This window comes from Schistocerca piceifrons, chromosome 3 (assembly GCF_021461385.2).
Source record: "Schistocerca piceifrons isolate TAMUIC-IGC-003096 chromosome 3, iqSchPice1.1, whole genome shotgun sequence".
In the NCBI taxonomy this organism is placed as follows: Eukaryota; Metazoa; Arthropoda; class Insecta; order Orthoptera; family Acrididae; genus Schistocerca; species Schistocerca piceifrons.
The window spans coordinates 175914960-175930550 of NC_060140.1; the positions used below are offsets into that span (position 1 = coordinate 175914960).

At 43.0% G+C, this 15591-nt stretch overlaps 1 protein-coding gene and 1 non-coding gene across 2 annotated transcripts in view; both read right to left on the minus strand.

The window, feature by feature from the left end:
- The window catches only part of LOC124788495 (sphingosine kinase 1-like), a 192379-nt gene that overhangs the window by 115717 nt on the left and 61071 nt on the right, over positions 1–15591 (minus strand). The gene's annotated exons all lie outside the window — the stretch shown is intronic.
- Positions 12890–12963, minus strand: Trnan-guu. Its single transcript has one exon. It is a non-coding gene; the product is annotated as a tRNA-Asn (tRNA).

The window sequence follows — 15591 nt, forward strand, 5'->3', positions numbered from 1 at the left end:
TATTTCTTAGAAGAATCCTTTAGTCAGTGTAGCCAAAGGGCATCGTCGAATATATCAGGCCAACATCGCCTTCGTTAAACTCAGACAAATTTTCTAGATAGACGCGAGTGACACCAAGATCTGCATAGCGCGTTACCGTTCACAGGAGCGAGTAACAGAATCAGAATTTTCTGATCGTTGTCATCTATGGTCCATGATGCACCACAGTTCTACATCTACATCTACATCCATACTCCGCAAGCCACCTGACGGTGTGTAGCGGAGGGTACCTTGAGTACCTCTATCTGTTCTCCCTTCTATTCCAGTCTCGTATTGTTCGTGGAAAGAAGGATTGTCGGTATGCCTCTGTGTGGGCTCTAATCTCTTCGCGAGATATACGTAGGAGGGAACAATATACTGCTTGACTCCTCGGTGAAGGCATATTCTCGAAGCTTCAACAAAACCCCGTACCGAGCTACTGAGCATCTCTCCTGCAGAGTCTTCCACTGGAGTTTATCTATCACCTCCGTAACGCTTTCGCGATTACTAAATGATCCTGCAACGAAGTGCGCTGCTCTCCGTTAGATCTTTTCTATCTCTTCTATCAACCCTATCTGGTACGGATCCCACACTGCTGAGCAGTATTCAAGCAGTGGGCGAACAAGCGTACTGTAACCTACTTCCTTTGTTTTCGTATTGCAAAAAAATGGTTCAAATGGCTCTGAGCACTATGGGACTTAACTTCTGTGGTCATCAGTCCCCTAGAACTTAGAACTACTTAAACCTAACTAACCTAAGGACATCACACACATCCATGCCCGAGGCAGGATTCGAACCTGCGACCGTAACAGTCGCGCGGTTCCGGACTGAGCGCCTTAACCGCGAGACCACCGCGGCCGGCTTTCGTATTGCATTTCCTTAGGATTCTTCCAATGAATCTCAGTCTGGCATCTGCTTTACCAACGATCAACTTTATACGATCATTGCATTTTAAATCACTCCTAATGCGTACTCCCAGATAATTTATGGAATTAACTGCTTCCAGTTGCTGACCTGCTATATTGTAGCTAAATGATAAGGGATCTATCTTTCTATGTATTCGCAGCACATTAAACTTGTCTACATTGAGATTCAATTGCCATTCCCTGCACCATGCGTCAATTCGCTGCCGATCCTCCTGCATTTCAGTACAATTTTCCAATGTTACAACCTCTCGATATACCACAGCATCATCCACAAAAAGCCTCAGTGAACTTCCGATGTAATCCACAAGGTCATTTATGTATATTGTGAATAGCAACGGTCCTACGACACTCCCCTGCGGGACACCTGAAATCACTCTTACTTCGGAAGACTTCTCTCCATTGAGAATGACATGCTCAGCGTCGGTTTCGGATGGCGCCATTTTGCCATTCACAGTATACTTTAACCATAGACAGACTTCGCTATTTCGGAAATGTTTCCAACCTTGGTTTGAAAACTAAAGATAATGCCATTTTGGACAGCAAATAAATCGCTCCGTTTCCGCACTACGACAATTGCACTGTTTTCCGCGTCCCTCGACGTGCTTTATGTACCATCCACGACTAATGCTGCCATCTATCGTCTGTGAATGGTTATTGCAGAATGACGTCGAGCATTAATGTGACTGTTCCCTATTCGTCATACTCACCAAGCTTTGGTCCGAGCGCCATCTTCCTTTTCTGCAAGATAAATGTCAAGTTAATGACAGGTAGGGGGAATCATACACAGGCGGAAAATTCTAACAGAGATACAGACACATTTGAAAACCATAGCATAGGAAGCACAGACGTGCACCTCAATAGCTGTAACCCTGGGACTGATGTGCAAGTCGCCAAATATATCACTTTGAAGATGGAGGTACTGAAGAAGATGGAGTTTAGACGTGGAGATTGTTAATAATACACTCAGGCAAGTTATGATTAGCCTTTTTCGTAGTTTAGCGTTCTCCTGAAACGATAGCCCAACAAAAAGACCTTAAATAGTTCAGCCGGAATGAGGTTCGAACATTGCTCCTCTCGATAGCGAACCCAATTGTATTCACATACACAAGAATGTGCGGGTAAGCCAGTGTTAGAATAATATGAGAGTTACTCAACACCATGCAAAAATTAAGTGGTCTTTACGTATTAATTTTTATTTACTTATCAATACATATATAACGGTATACTGAAAATTAAGGCATAATATTTTCACTTTTAGTCTCCTCTTCCCACGACATTCCCGTCTGTCCTTATCATTGCAACTATCGGGGCACTCTGTATCACCTTCCAGTGTTTTGCTGGAGTGCCTCTTCTGTTGTACGATTTCCATGGGCTGTTCGCGCCATATTTCTGTGCTTAGAATCATTATCGTCACTCCACCAACACCTGCAACATTAAACTCTCTATCCTTAGCGGTTTCCATCAATACAGTACATTCAGCTTCTTCGTGTGCCTCAAGTGTAAGATTTAGTTTTTTGTTGTTAGGAACTGCGACGGCAACAATCCATTCGCTGTCGTTAGATTTATCTAAGAGCATCACACAAAGTGATTCAGCTGCCCCTACCGCTGTCGTTTTATGCAACCCGCAATGTTGCACGAGGGCTGGAACTTAAATAGCGGCAACTATTTATTCACAACCGATACGAAAGAGTTATATGTTTGCACCTGTTATTGTCCTTCAAAGTAACCACCAGCGTTGTGTAGAACCCGTTGCCAGCGATGTGAAGGCGTAGTATACCGTTAGCAGAGCCTGTTCTGTTGATGGTGCGAATGGAGCGGTCTACTGCCTGTAGAATCTCTGGAACAGTTCTGAAGCGAATGCCACGAAGTGGTTCCTTCATCTTCGGAATCAAATCAACGTCACAAGGACTTAAGTCCGGGGGGTATGGTGGATAGTACAGTATTTCCCAGTCCCATCGACCGAACAGAGCAGCCACAGGTTGCGCTGTATGCGCCCGCGCATTGTCGTGCAAAATGATGGGTGGGTTGCGCAGGAAGTGTCGCCGCTTCTTTCGCAAAGCTGGTCGCAGGTGATGCTCCAAAAACGAACAGTAATACTGTGCATTGACGGTCTGTCGTGGTGGAACGTATTGCGTGAGGGTAACACCATCACAGTCGTACACGAGAATCACCATAACTTTAGACCGCTCCATTCGCACATCAACAGGACAAACTCTGCTAACGGCATACTACGCCTTCAACGTCGCTGGCAACGGGTTCTACACAACGCTGGTGACTACTTTGAAGGACAGTAACAGGTGCAAACATGTAACACTTTTGTATCGGTTGTGAATAAATAGTTGCCACTATTTAAGTTCCCATCCTCGCATATGTCCTTCATAAACCACGTGCGAGATTTTCATAATCTCTCTTACTAATTTTTTCGTAATGTGAGGCCACAGTCATATTTCTTTAAAGTCAGTACCGGCATTAGAGTAGTTTTTTTTCCAGTGCTACATTTACACGGTCATGATTTCGGCTTTAAAGCGCCATTATCAAGTGTTTTAATGTTTTATACAGTGCCTAAGATGGCATACTGTCGTATTTAAAATAAACTATTGGACACATTGTCTAAGGGTCAATATTTCTGGTAGGCTTTTATCAGAACTATTGACCCTTAGGCAATACGTCTAATAGTGTATTTTAAATACGACAGTATGCCATCTTAGGCACTGTATAACATTAAAACACTTGATAATGGCACTTTATAGCCGAAACATGATCGTGTAAATGTAACACGGCAAATAAAAAACACTCTAATGGCGGTACTGACTTTACAGAAATATTAGTCTTACAGAAAAAAATGCACAGAACGTTTTTGTAGGTAATTTAATGTAGTGAAATTTTGTACTGGGATACGTCTTCGCTAGATTCCGTATTTTTCGAGATATTTAAGGAAACGTGCAAAATGACCTTCAAACGCACGCCCATTCCCACACTCAGCCCCCACGGTCAGGATTTCTAGTATGTTGTTAACGGCACTCCCTCCTGTCACTGCACAAATATTTGCGACAGCACGAATTATTTCCCGCATTCGGTCTTTTTTTCTGGTCTTCATTGACTCGCCTTATTACGCCACTGGCTCCGTCGAGCATTTAAAAATTGTAAAACTGACGTTTGTGTAACTTTTATTTAACGATTTTGTGAATTTTAACAGCATAAAATAAACAATTACATTGTTGTAATCGTCAGGCTTCCAGTTTACCATAGTATTGTGCTTCTAAAGGTTAAGTTTGGTTCGAATTGCCAACGTGATTAGTTTTAGCGTAACCTTTACAAAAGTCGAGGTCGTTCATTAGTCTCACAGGCACGTTTAAATTAATTATTGTGACGAAGTAGCTGACTATACTAGTGGCGTAATAGCTAAATCAACAGAAACCAAAATAGGTCGAATGTCTGGAATACCTCGTGAAGTAAATTTTTGTACAGGGGTAGGAGGGAGTGCCACGAACAACATGCTAGAAATCCTGATTAGTGAGGGATGAGAGTTGGGTGGAGGTGCGTTTGAAGTTCGCTTTTGTGTGTTGTTCTTGAATAACTGGAAAACCGCGGCCTCCAGAGAAAATGTGTCCCTGTACAAAATTAAATTTTCTGCAGAAAGGTCCTGCTCATTTTTTTCTGTAGGACTAACAGCTTGCGCGTGGTGAGCGAGAGAATACGAACATCTCGCGCGTGGTTTATGTACGCCAGAAATAACATTGCGGGTTGCATAAACGGCAGTTTTAAGGACTGCCGGATCACCCTGCGTTGGGACAGTTGACTGTGGTGTACGATATGTTAATGTTAAATTTCTAGCTGGTCTTTTTGTAGTTCGCTTTGTGGTTCGTTTTACAAATCGGCAGAAACCAAGTGGATCTTCAGTACAACTTGCTGATACACTGTTTTTGCAATTCAGTCACACCTGATCTAAAACGGGAATTCAGAACATAAATTGCACCTTACTATGGCACGCCAAGTAACGTTCACTGAATACAGAACTACACCTTAAAGTGGCACAGATACGTGCCACTATTTTTCAATGTAGTCGCCAAGTCTCTGTAAACTACGGTCGGAACGTTCTACTAATCGCTCAATTCCTCGACGACAGAAATCCCATTGTTGGACATTGAGTCAACCGAGAACCAATGTACGAATGTTCTCCTCTTTGAAAAATGTCTTTACCCGCAGATGTTCTTTCAGCTTGCCAGTTGAGTGGACATTACCGTCTGTGGTCGATGTTGATGGTCTTACTTCCCGATCACCACCAGTCGCATCTGTGCGGCCTCGGTCAAATTGTTGGCACGATTTCACTACGACCGGACGCACACTGCGTTTAGTCCATACACCGCCAGAATTTCACGGTGACAGTGTGCAATATTGACGTGTTGACCACAAGAATAGTACTGTCGGGTAGTTCAGCTTTGTATTACGTTTCCAGCTGCCACGCCATTTCACTGCCACACCACGATGCACGTGGTATCCGCACTGCAGCAGGACTTGGTCTGCAGGAAATGCGCAACATGTACTCTCTTCTGACAATGCGCCACTCTTGTTCCGCTATGGCAATAGCGCGGGGCAAAATTTGTAACTTATTTTCTGAAGTCCCTACGTAGTAGTCTGTTGCTGTGATACGTTTGCTGCGCGTTGTTATGGTTGCTCTGTGTTCTACAGACGGTGCAGCACATACCTGCAGTAGCTTTTTAAGACACAGATCACTTCAGATAGTTTATCAAAATCACTCGGTACTGAACAGCCACCACGAACCCCCTCCAGCTTCTGAGAACAGCTGCCCAGAGGTCAAGCAGTAATGCAGTACATCTTCGAAGGGAGAAAGGAAGATGCTCCGATTAAATCCTAATGTCCCGTCGAGCACGAGGTGACAAGAGCTAGAGCAAAATCTCAGATGGGAAGGAAACCTGCCATGTCCTTCCAAAGAATTCATCCCGATATTTGCATTATTTAATAAAGTTACGGAAAATCCAAATCTGTTTGGCTGGTCGAGGATTTGAACTGCAGTCATTCCGAATGCGAGTCCACTCTCTCTCCACTGCGCCAGCTAGCGCTCTACTTACGCTCGAGTGCTTCTTGGTCGACTCTTCACGATAGCAGACGAGCAAGGATTTTTATCACAACTAGTCATATTCGTCATCAGGGAGCGTCCGCGATCGTTACTTACACAAAACTGTCCAACTTTAGTCTGAAGATCGCTGTCTTCTATTTCTGCATGACAGGCTCCGGGCTAGCTGCCCCCCTTGAGATCTATTACAAACAATTTTTAAATTACGTATAACTGGTTCAAATTACAAATAGTTTACGATCTACAGGGTAGTTGGAAATTCCCGTTACAGACTTCTAGGACTTGTAGAGGGGAGTGAGTACATCGTATTTTGAATAGGAACCCATGTCCGGAAACGTCATCCAACGAGGCTACAGAGCGTCAGAGTTACAGGCACGGGCGTCTGTAAGTGTACGTATACACGAGGTGATTCTGTGATGATGTTTCAGACTTTCTAGGATGATGGAGAATGATAAATGTATTAATTTGAAGTAAGGATCCCTGTACCGGAAACGAACGAGTCGAAAGTTATAAACGAAAACCGTTCTGATACCTCTGACAGTTGAATACATGTACCGGTTTTTGTGATGCGAAGAGTGTAGGGCTGGTAACTTTCAGTGGTGGTAGTATGGACAAAAACGAGAAAAAATGTCCAATAAACGTGGGCTCTGAAGTGCATACCTTAACAGCTATGAACACTTGCTCAGTAGAGGAGATGTGTTTCACGTTAGCGAAGATGAACGAATGGTCATAGCTCCTCAGGTGTGCAATGTAACGGGAATTTCCGACCACCATGTATGTTCAGAAAGCTTCAAAATTCTTAGCAAATTAGTTTCAACACAGCAGTAGTACAACACAGAATTCGTTACACTTAGAGAGCAACCTGTCGAATACAGAACTGAAAGTTCACTGTCGTATCTAGTCATACACTTGCCTGCTGCGGCTTTGTAATTTTTATGAAACTTGATTGGTTCAACACCTGCAGCGCTGAAAAGCACCCATACGTTACATTTAGGAACATCTTTCACTGTATGTATTATTTCAGTCCATGGAAAGCACTTCTGAGCACTATATACAAGCCGTAGTAGACTGTGCGTGGCTACATACGACAGTGAACTTTCAGTTCCACGCTGAGGAGCCAAAAAATCTGGTACACCTTCCTAATATCGTGTACGACACTCGCGAGCAAGCGGAAGTGCCGCATCACGACGTGGCATGGACTCGACTAATGTCTGAAATGGTGCTGGAGGGAACTAACTCCATGAATCCTGCAGAGCTGTCCATAAATCCGTAAGAGTACGACGGGGTGGAAATCTCTTCTGAATAGCACGTTGCAAGGCGTCCCAGATATGCTCAATAACGTTCAAGTCTGGGGAGTTTGGTGGCCAGCGGAAGTCTTTAAACTCAGAAGAGAGTTCCTGGAGCCACACTCTAGCAATTCTGGACGTGTACCGTGTCACACTGTCCTGCTGGAATTGTCCAGTCTGTCGGAATGCAGGATGAATGAATGGATGGAGGTGATCAGAGAGAATGCTTACGTACGTCTCTCTTGCCAGAGTCGTATCTACACGTATCACGGGTCCCGTATCATTCAAACTGCACACTCCCCACACCATTACAGAGCCTCTAACAACTTGAACACTCCACTGCTGACTTGTATGGTCCATAGATTCATGAGGTTGTCTCCATACCCGTACACGTCCATCCGTTCGATACAATTTAAAACGAGATTCTTCCGACCAGGCAACATGTTTCCAGTCATCAACACTCCAATCTCGGTGTCGACGGGCCCAGACGAGGCGTGAAGCTTTGTGTCGTGCAGTCATCAAGGCTACACGAGCGGGCCTTCGGCTCCGAAAGCCTATATCGACGATGTCTCATTGAATGGCTTGCAAGCTGACACTTGATGGCCCAACACCGAAACCTGCTGCAATTTGCGGAAGGATTGCACTTCTGTCACGTTGAACGATTCTCTTCTGCCGCCGTTTGTCCCGTTCTTGCACGATCTTTTTGCGGGCGCAGCGATGTCGGAGATTTGATGTTTTAGCTGATTCCTGATATTCACGTTACACTCGTGAAATGGTCGTACGGAGAAATCCCCCCTTCATCGCTACCTCGGAGACACTGTGTCCCACCACTCGTGCGCCGACTATAACATCACGTTCAAACTCGCTTAGCTCTTGATAACCTGCCATCCTAGCAGCAGTAACCGATGTAACGACTGCGTCAGACACTTCTTGTCTTATATAGGCGTTGCCGACCGAATCGCCGTATTCTGCCTGTATTTGAATACGCGTGCCTATAACCAGTTTCTTTGGCGCTTCACTGTATATTCCACAGGTTAAACCGTAACTAATGCTATGTTGCACAACTGTTATGTTCTAACTAATTTGCTAAGAATTTTGAAACTGTCTGCACACACATCGATATAACTATTTGTAATTTGAAGTGCTTAAAACTTAAAAATTGTTTGTAATAGATCTGAAGGTGGCAGCTTGCTCGAAACCGGTGATGTGGAAATAAAGAACACCGATCTGGAGACTGAATTTGGAGACTTTTGTATAAGGTACGATTTTGATTTCGTTTAGCGACTACTGCTATATACTATGTATTTCTTCCTGGTTACGACATAGTGGTGTTAAATCGTTCGTTCGATATATTGTGAGATACTTTTTTCCATCAGTCTTTTGACTGATACGATGCGGCCCGCCGCGTCTTCCTCTCCTGACCTAACCTCTTTACCTCAAGAACAGTGTTTACGCCAAACGCAATTAATTTTTTTGGTATATACTAATCTCCGTTTTTCTGTACAGTTCTTAACCTCTATAGCTCCCTGTAGTACCATAGATGTTATTTCCTGATGTCCTGTTCTCCTGTCACTTTTCTTTGTCAATATCTTCCACACCGTTTCTACGGATAACCTCATTTCTTGTCAGACCACCTAATTTTTCACATCCTTCTATAGTACATCATCTCAAACGATTGGATTCTCTTTCTTTCTGGTTCACACTTCCATATAATGCTGTGCTCCAGACGTATATTCCCAAAGATGTCTTCCTCAAACTCAGGCCTATGTTTCATAGTAGTTGGCTTCGTTTAGCGACGAATGTCCATTTTGCCTGCCCCAGGCTGCATCTTATACTCTCCTTACTTCGTCCGTCATGTGTCATTTTGCTTACAAGGTAGAAAAATTCCTTCACTTCGCCAACTTTGTGGCCCCAACCCATTATGATAAGTTTGTTGTTAATCTTATTTCTACTACTCCTCCATCCGTTTGTCTTTCTTCGTTTTCCTCTCAATCTACATTCTGTACTCCACAGACTATTTATTTTCTTTCAGGACGTCCTGAAATTCTTCCTCGCTTTCATTCAGGACAGAAATATTATCAGCGAGTATTTTCACTGATATCATTTCACCCAGAATTTTAATTAATGTACTGTCCTTTTGTTTAATTTCGTTCATTTTTTCTTCACTATATTGGATGAACAGACGGCATCCCTGTCTTAGACCCTTTTTAATCGTGTTGCAATCTTGTCGTTCCTTCTTGGTTCTTACAAGCATTGTATTTAAGCTTCTTTTCCTACAGCTTAATTTATTTTTCTGAGATTTTATAACATGTTGCACCTTTTTATTACGCTGTAAAACGCTGTTTTCTAGGTGCTTTGGTGACATACCTGGGAAAAAATCTCTCAGACTGTTTATTTGATTTGTACGTTACATCTGTCAACCATATACCTCAATTGCAGGTCACTATTTATTTCTTAAGTTTTGGTTGGTTAGCTTTACACCGATCACATTTAATCTTTGAGTACACATTGTATTTGCTTAGTGCTATTTTTTTATTTCTAATGTTTATTCTGTTAAGGAAGCACACACTGACATCACATTTCAAATACATACGAATGCTCGAGGTGGGACTCGAACTTATCACCTGCGCTTTTCGAGGCAACGATTCTGCCCCGAGAGCACTGAGGCCGGCTGTCTATAGCATGCAGTCCCGGTAACACACACACACAAGGGACGGACGTCACGCCTTTGGGGACAATCACAACGTTGAAAGCTTCCGGAGATGTACATACCGTACTGAGAACTGCTTTTACGAGAACCAATGGAGCGAGAATTCAAATTTGCTACATCCCACACAGTGAAGCCAGTTTCCGGGTCCGTCTCGTCTGCAAATACAAGGTGCAAGAATTCAGTCTCTATGTCTATAACTTACATTTATCACACTATGAATTAGGGCACTGTAGAGCCATGAGTTTGTACAAAATATTAAAGAGCACAGTTTATCTTCAGGGACTGCAGGATGATAACAAGATGACTTGGACGAAGTTTCTAGTTGGTGTGATGATGGCAGCTGGCTATAAATATAGAGAAATGTAATTTAATATGGATGAGTAGGAAAAACAACCCGTAATGTTCGGATACAGCATTAGTAATTTTTATTTAATTTATTTAATCGTATGGCTAGGGCCCCCCGTCGGGCAGACCGTTCGGCGGGTGCCGGTCTTTCAATTTGACTTCACTTCGGCGACCTACAGTCGATGACGATGATAGGATTATGACGAGGACAGCACAACACCCAGTCCCCGGGCGGAGAAAATTCTCCGACCCAGCCGGGAATCGAGCCCGGGCCCAGAGGATTGACAATCCGTCACGCTGACCATTCAGTTACCGGGAGCGGACAGCATTAGTAGCGTCCTGCTTGATGAAGTCAAGTCCTTTAAATATCTGGGTGCAACGTTGCAAAGCGATATGAAGTGGAACGAGGATGTGAGGATTGCGTAGGCAAGGCAAAGAGTCGACCTCGGTTTACTGGGAGAGTTTAAGGAAAGTGTGGTTCGTCTGTAAAGAAGGCCACGTATAGAACGCTAGTGCGATCCATTCTTCAGCACTGCTCGAATGTTTGGGATCCCAACCAGGTCGGATTAAAGGAAGACAGCGACGCAGTTCGGATGTGGGCTGCTAGATTTGTTACTGGTAGGTTCCACCAACACGCAAGTGTTACGGGATGCTTCGGGAACTCAAATGGGAATCCCTGCAAGAAAGGCGACGTTCTATTCGAGGAACACTGCAGAGAAAATTTATGGAACCGGCATTTGAAGCTGACTGCAGACCGATCCTACTGCCGCCAACATGCATTACGGTGGTTTGCTGAGTATGTATGTAGATGTAGAAGACATCGCCAGGGAATCACACTATGCGCACTAATTTTGGTTTTGTAGCAAGCGACAGTCCAGTCATTTGCTCCAGTACAGGCAGCAATAAAAATGATGACACAAATGGCCTGAAATTGAATAATTTGATTAAAAGAAACACACACACACACACACACACACACACACACACACACACACACACACACACACACAAAAGCGGGCGCGCGCAATCCTGTGTCCTTATGCGTAGATATCTAAAAATTTTAACGTTTTTATGAAGTGTAAATAAAGAAAACTGTCAAATAATAAAACGTTTTAGATATAGGTCACTGATTGATCATTAAGAGGAAAAAGTAGAAGTGCAACATGATTACACACTTAAATCTACCTTTCTCTCCTTTATTTTTTAATTTTTAATTTTCTACTATATATACTAGGAGTAAAATTGTTATTACAATAAAAGAAATTTTACATCCACATGTACAACATTTCTGGCCATGTAAAAATGTGTGTATCTACTACGTAAAGTGAAATGTGTCTGTTTCGATGTAAGGTGTAATTCGGCCACCGTGAACATAGAAATAAAGAAATTATAATAGTAGTGAAATCTACTTTCAACGATAAGGTGTAATTCGGCCACCGTGGACATAGAAATAAAGAAATTATAATAGTAGTGAAATCTACTTTCAACGATAAGGTGTAATTCGACCACCGTGGACATAGAAATAAAGAAATTATAATAGTAGTGAAATCTACTTTCAACGATCTGAGTACTATTCTGTATGGAAAGCAAAATTTTAAAACTTTAACAGCACCCAGGTCTTTGAAAATTTCACAGTGTGTGTAATCATTCTTAGAGGTGGTGATAATGGCACTTCTCGAGGGGACGCCATTTTGGCTTTGAAATTCGACGCCCAGTTTTTCCTCTCCACCGCAGGTAATTGCGTCTTTTGCTCCGTCCGTCGTATTGGCGAAGTCATTTTCCTTAGGGTCTATTGCAATCGCTCTACAATGTTAAACATTGTAATTTCAGCAAGCCATCACGGGCTTTGTTCGTCGATAGGCAGAAGATAAAAACTATTGGTGTGACAGACGGTGCTGCAGGACGAAAGCACTCCTCTTCAGGCCAGGAAGTGATCTTTTGGGAATCGGGGAAGGGCGCCGGCCCGATGTAATATGGGGCGTCCACATAAAGCTTCCTGATTTCCAAATACACTTTTTGTATAATTTAGCGTTTTCCTGTATCGTGTAAAGGAACCCACTAACTTTTGTGTAGATTATTTCCGAATGATTTCTTTCGTTTTGTTTCAGGTGTTAAATAATTACCAAAAACTACTAAGTTTAAGGATGGGGCACGTCGCTCGGCCAGCAGCGGTCTACTGCAGACCGGCACTTAGGGACACTAAATACAAATCGACATCGAGAGAGAGAGAGGTCCTGCCAAGTAGCACTCGCGGTGTATACGCTGAAATTAAATGTAAATAATACGTCTTCTTTAGTGGGCGTAGCTCTACTTCAGTGTCACATGTGACACATAAATAGAAAAATAGTAGAAAGTCTGTGTAGGGCCATGGTTTTACCCACACTTTCACTTGGCTGAATGTGTATAAGCCTCTGTGGCATCATTTAGACACAGACAAATCATCACAGTAGCTGTGTATCTCTAATAAAGTCGACGTGTGTCCTCGCCTCTGTGGCGATTAAAACGATTTCGCCCCCGGGTGGGCTCGAACCACCAGCCTTTCGGTTAACAGCAGAACGCGCTAGCCGATTGCGCCACGGAGGCCTTGACTTTTGCTCTCTTTATCAATGCAACTCGTATACCTTTTGCAGACATCTCGCAAAATGTTAGAATCTGCTTATTCCTCTTCACATGGATAAAGTGTATGCACACTGTAGCGAGGTTCATAAACGAATGTCATCGCAAAGCATAACATTATACTACAAAATGCATACAAAACACTGTTCCATGTGGCCACCGCGCTCTCCAGACATAACCCCTCTGGATTTCTTCCTGTGTGGTTACGTGAAAGACGTTGTGTATACCACGCCTCTACGTGACCTAGACGATCTCCGCAGAAGAACTGAGGATGCAATAGCTTCCATCACCCCACAGATACTTGTGCGCCTATCGGTTGGGATAGAGTATCGCCTAGACATTTTACGAACCACGAGAGGAGCCCGTATACTCTTAGATGTGTGTTAATTTTTTGGGAAAAACTTTGAGTTACTTTACATGATCTCGCCAACAGGAAGTATATATGGATCATACATTGTTTTTAATTGCATTTGGGAATCAGGGAGATTTCATGTGGACCGACACACTGTACAACAACCATGTTCATGCACCGCTGATGAGATAGGAGAAGGCAACTGACGCCGTTGGGCGGCGAACCGATCCTATTCTGCGGCTCGGCCAGGGCTGTACGAGCCAGGAATAGAGAAAAGCTAGAGGATTGTATTTCCGCTCTGTTCTGCAAAAGTTCGCATCTATCTTACCAGCGGCACAGTGCAGGAACCAGGAACCACTGCCGCTCCAAGGAAATGGTATAATTTCTCGTGAACAGCATGATAGCAACCAAACCGAAATTACGAAGCGATTCCTAAAGTCGCGATATTTTTCATCGCGCTCTGTAATACTAAATCTGCAATTTCGTAGAAATCCAATCATTCTTAGCAAAGATACACAATTTTAAAATGAATGATAAGTCTACACTCCATATTTCAAGCAATTTTTAGCACTACAACACAATATGTCACACTATGATACAATATTTCTTTCGTATATTTCAACGTTGCTCATTTGTAATGAATGTAAATATTTTCATTCTTTATTTGTGTATGACCATTTGCAATATGGTGGTGTTATTTCGCGTAACTGTTAGTAACGATTTTTATAAATTTTGTAAAGCAGACCCATAGGCAATGTCAGAGTCTTCGCTTTATATACAATCAAACGTAAGGCTTAAACGGTAGCAGTACCTACGACGTATGAGAGAGCAATAGTCGGAAGATGTGAAGGAGGTTGGTCACTATTGTAGCTGCAACAATAACCATGGGAGTGTATTTCGACGGCGCGTTGGCAGTGTGTGTGTCGAGGCTTTGTGGGTGTGATGAATGCAACTTCGTAAGGCACAGTACAGAGCTAATTAACTAAGAGGCTTCAGGAATATAATTAATGAAGGAGTACGGTGTGGTTGCAGCATGTTTAAAGTTATCTCTGACTGGATGGCGAACTTAGTCAAAGTAATTGTTGTCGCCGTGCTATTACGTTGCGCCAGAAGCTCCACCTTCAACACATCTTAACGTAACAGTCGCGATACTCGGTCTCGTTTTTGTTACCCAGAGATAGCAGCGCCCCAAGCGGCCAACAAGCGACACTTCTAAATACGAGATCGGATGAGTGCGTATATTTCCATTTATACTAATTTGTACCATAGTTTTACAATAGGGAGAATATGCAGCGCCATAAAAATCGACAATAATAAGTAAAAATGACAATATTTTTCATTTTTAGCTTTCGTAAGGACCCTGGGAGGTACGAAACGGTACATTACAGGGCAGTTTATTTACGATTGCCTTGTTACGTATAGACGTTTACTGAATAATAACAAAAAATTAATTGTAAACACCGGAAAACCCGACCCTTAGCGGAAAGGCGTCGTACATCTAAACAACAAAGCATAGTTTTACTCGCTACACTTACAGTCAAATCAGTGAATGTGGAACGTCTGAAAGCTATATGGAATGTAGTACCTACATTATTTAACGTACTAAATAAGCCACCACAACTGTAGCTTCAGGAAAAGCTACACAGACGTGATAACAAATCGTCAAAAGCACAATAAAGCTGTTTTCCAACACTGAAGAGAGCAATTCCGTAATTGTTGCTAAATCTGAGCCATAAACGGAGCCGGTCGCGGTGTCCCAGCGGTTATAGACGCTTCAGTCAGGAACCGCGCGATTGCTACGATCGCAGGTTCGAATCCTGCCTCGCGCATGGATGTGTGTGATGTCCTTAGGTTAGTTAGGTTTAAGTGGTTCTAAGTTCTAGGGGACTGATGACCTCAGATGTTAAGTCCCATAGTGCTCAGGGCCATTTGAACCATAAACGGCAAGAATCTTCAAAACAATCGCTTTTGAAGCAAAAGTAAATTCATTTTCAAAAATATTTGTGTATTAAAAGGCGAGTGAAGGTAAGAATGGGCGAATCATTAGACTCCATAAAAAGGAAATTGTTTGTGCTAACAACAACATAAATACACTCCTGGAAATTGAAATAAGAACACCGTGAATTCATTGTCCCAGGAAGGGGAAACTTTATTGACACATTCCTGGGGTCAGATACATCACATGATCACACTGACAGAACCACAGGCACATAGACACAGGCAACAGAGCATGCACAATGTCG